General features: G+C 48.2%; 1 pseudogene; it reads right to left on the reverse strand.

The window, feature by feature from the left end:
- Positions 1-2,654: 2,654 nt before the first annotated feature.
- On the reverse strand, positions 2,655-3,342 carry LOC127196154 (adenylate kinase 2, mitochondrial-like; annotated as a pseudogene).
- Between the last annotated feature and the right edge of the window lie 619 nt (positions 3,343-3,961).

Genomic DNA, 3,961 nt, shown 5'->3' on the forward strand with positions numbered 1-3,961 from the left:
CCTCGAATTCACAGAAATCCACCTGCATCTGCCTTGCTGGGTGCTGAGCTTAAAGGCATGCACCACCGCACCTAACTAGTTCCTGTTAACTTTTGATGCCTTTGTTCCTTCTGGAGCCTAGACTGACCCAGGACCCCTGATGTACCCTACTCTGACTCCAGCTCATAGGTAATTCTCTTGTCTCAGCCTCTCTAGTACTTGGAATTGCAGAAGTGAGTCTCCATGCTCTGCTCCCACCCCAACGCCTCAAAAATTAACCCCAACAATCCCCATGCTAAACGACAGGGTTTGAAAGTTAATTCTATTGGCTCTGACTTTAGAGAGTTTATAGACTAACCAGGCGGGTGAGGTGTAGAGGTGGGAGAATGAATCCAACTGTGTTTGGAATTAAGAGTTATGGGACATAATGAGCGAGAGTTTTCTAAAGGCACATCCCTTCAGGCAGCCTGTCTGTCCCCGAGCCCAGACATATGTGAGGAACACAGCCCATCAGGGACAGAAGAAGAGGAGATCGAGGCTCAGGACGAGAGCATGAGAGGTGCAGAAACACAATTATGAGCGGGTATCCCAAAGAGGCCCTGGGCCCTTCCTCTGTAGAGCTCCCAGGGGCATGCAGAGACTAGCATGTTAAATAGCACCTCCTCAGCAAGTGTCTCACAGGGCGGTAGAGGAGCTGGAGACCGGCTAGAGGGCTTGAGACAGTCCAGAAGAGGGCTGGAACGAGGGTGGGGCAGGCCCAGAGAAAAACAGGAAGAAGGCATGACAGCACTGAGGAATGCAGGAGCCGCTGGGAGCCACTATCATTACCTCTGAGGTGTATAATCACGGCCACTGCCTAGCCGGGGCGGTCTGAGCATTGTCCAGCGTGGCTCTTACTGACCTGCTTTTGTGTGTCTATAGACAGTTAGAGACAAGAGACCCACTGTCAGAATTCATGTTAACTGCCTTGTAATTGTTCTTTGAACTCTGGGAAGTCCTCGTCTCTCTATTTTCCTTCTTTCATCATTTCCTTTTTCTTTTTCTTTCCTCTACATTCAAGATTGTATTTTCCTTAAAACAATTAGACTCTAATGTTGGTTCTCACCCCTCCTAATGCTGAGACCCTCCAATACAGTTTCCTCATGTTGTGGTGACCCCAACCATAAAATTGTTTCCCTATTTCATAACTAATCTTGTTACTGTTATGAATCATAATGTAAAGATCTGGTATGTGAAGCCTGTGAAAGGGCAGTTAGGCTGGGGAAGCACTGAGGGGTCCTTGCTCTGGTGCTGCTCTGGAATTCATGAGTTTCGCATGTATCTTTACCCTCTTCCTACAGCAGTTCCCAAGAGCATTTTAAAAGAATATTTATTTATTATTATGTATACAGTGCTCTGCCTGCATGCACACCTGCAGCCGGAAGAGGGCATCAGATCACATTATAGATGGTTGTGAGCTACCACATGGTTGCTGGGAATTGAACTCAGAACCTCTGGAAGAGCTGTCAGTGCTCTTAACCTCTGAGCCATCTCTCCGGCCCCACCCAAGAGCATTATTGTCTGTTCTCTACAAGTGTGCTGTTGTTGCTGAGATGCTTCTGACCCTCCGTGTTTGAGAAGTCTTGCTGCCCGAGGGTAGCAAAAGCTTTCTTTCCTTTACAAAACTGCATTAACACTGAACTTCCAGAAGTGGGGCAGAAACCAAGAAGCTCAGGCACTGGGGCTGGAGATGCTCTAGCTGGCATGCTGTGTTTCCTCCCAAATACATGACTTTTTTTTTTTTTTACAAATTTTTCAATATTCTTTATTGACTCAGGGGCCAAACATGGCAGCATTTGGTCAGTTATAAAAGGCACCTCATTGAGAAATACACGACAGTGTTGTCGAGTGATCCCAGTCACAGGATGTGAGGGTGAGGACAATCTTTGGATGATTTAGCTTGACATTTTAGCTACAACTAAGCTACACTCCTGCCCTTGTTCACTTATTTAAAGGGTCCCATGGATGAATGAAAACAGAGTGGTAGACTAGTGTGTGCAGGGTGGCTGCTGAAAGCTTTGCCACCAGGGCAGGTGACTGTCGGGCATGATCAGCATGGATCTCTCTCCCCTTGCTCCCCACAGTTCCAGTAAAAATGATTTGCCCAACTACCACCCACAAGATCACACCCTATCTCTTCCATATGTGCAGATGAGTCTTTGCCTTACAGAATGGGGAGCCACGAGCAGCAGCCAACAGTCCCCCCCTCTGTATGGGGTACACAGGCGCACTCTGACCACTGCATCCTTGGCCTGGTGGTCCATAAGGTTTTTACATAGAAGCTGAGGTCTGTTAAGAGCGTTAGCTTTATAGTCCAGAGGGGACGAAAGTCTGATTGCTTACACATAATACCACATCTCCTTATTTGCACCGATAGCCTCCAATCACGGTTTTTAAAACCTTAATCTTCTCCTTTGCTTATACTTTAAAAATTCCCACCTATGGGTAGAAACAAAACAAAACTTACTAATTACAACACTGCCACTGTTCCCAATGCTCCTCTTGAGCCAGTCACCACTTCCCTCACCCTGCTTCCTTCCGTTGACCACCCTTTTCCCTTCTTCCCAGTACCTAAGAGCAGGGATCACATGGCCGGGGAGATGAGCAGTGGTGTGGTCTCACCTGGCCTTCTGTTACTAGGATGTGGCTTTGGAGAAGGCTGCCAGGATGCTTGCAAACACAACGTCAGGGTCTGGCTTGCATCGATGGCGCAATGAATCCTCCGTTTCCTGTCCTGCTCCACCCGGGGAGTGGTCTAGGTGTGGCAGACCTCCAGGTGGGTCTTCTCCGTGTCATCTGCCCTTCGGATCAGGGCCTCTCTAGTGGTACCGTCTTTCATGGGCTCCTTTGGAGGGTTGAACTCCTCATGGTAGGACTGGCCACTCTCGGGGTGAATCAGCCTTCCAGCGATCCTCTAGATTAGCAGGGAGTCTGGGATGCTGAACTCAAGCACTGAGTCAAGCTTCTCTTTCCTCTTCTCCATGAGGTCATCGAGCATTTCAGCCTGCCTCACAGTCTGAGGGAAGCCGTCTACAAGAAAGCCTTTTCTTTTTTTCTTTCTTTCTTTCTTTTTTTTTTTTTTTTTTTTTTTTTGCACGAAGGAGTCTCCAAATTCTTCTCAATGAGCTCCACAACCATTTAATCACTCACCAGTTTCCCAGGATCCACTGTTGCCTTCAGGTTTTTTCCCAGCTCTGAACCTGAAGCAACCATGGCTCTCAGCATGTCCTCAGTGGCCAAATGACAGACATAGACATTTCCAGCCAATCTAGGTGCTTGGGTCCCCTTGCCATCCCCAGGCGGCCTCAGCAACATGGCTGGGATACCCTTCCAACTCTCTTGTTTCAGGAGCCAGCCGCTCTCACACCTCAAGGCTCTTCCAGGCTAGTGTACAGTCTCCCAAATACATAATTTGAAACATAGTTGCCAAAGTAATAGCACTCAGAGGTGGCCTCCTGAGGTAATTAAACCACGAGGGTGGAGTGTGGTCAAGGGTCAGACACCTTTAATGGGACTCGACAGTTTGTCCTTCCTGACTTCCACTCTCTGCCAGGTATGGACAATGTTCACCTTCTCCAGAGGAGACGCGCTCATGGCTCCTCCATCCAGGGAACAGAGACTGAGCCAAACTGTCTGTGCTCAGATCCTGGACTTGAGAGCTTCCAGAGCTATGAGAAATACACATTTTAAATGAACATACTGTTCTATATGATGGGTGTTTTTTCTGCATGCCCACAACCTGGGTGCAGCGCCTACATCAGGCAGAGGACGGCATGGGGTCTCCCGGGCCTGGAGTTATAGATGGTTGGTAAGCTGTCACATGGGTGCTGGGAACCAAACCCTGCGCTCTTAACCACTGAGCCATTTCTCCACGCCAGAGAAATAAGCTTTTCTCCCCCTTATAATTACTTAGAGACATTTGGTACAGCAGCACAAATGACCT

Source organism: Acomys russatus, chromosome 12 (assembly GCF_903995435.1).
Source record: "Acomys russatus chromosome 12, mAcoRus1.1, whole genome shotgun sequence".
NCBI lineage: Eukaryota > Metazoa > Chordata > Mammalia > Rodentia > Muridae > Acomys > Acomys russatus.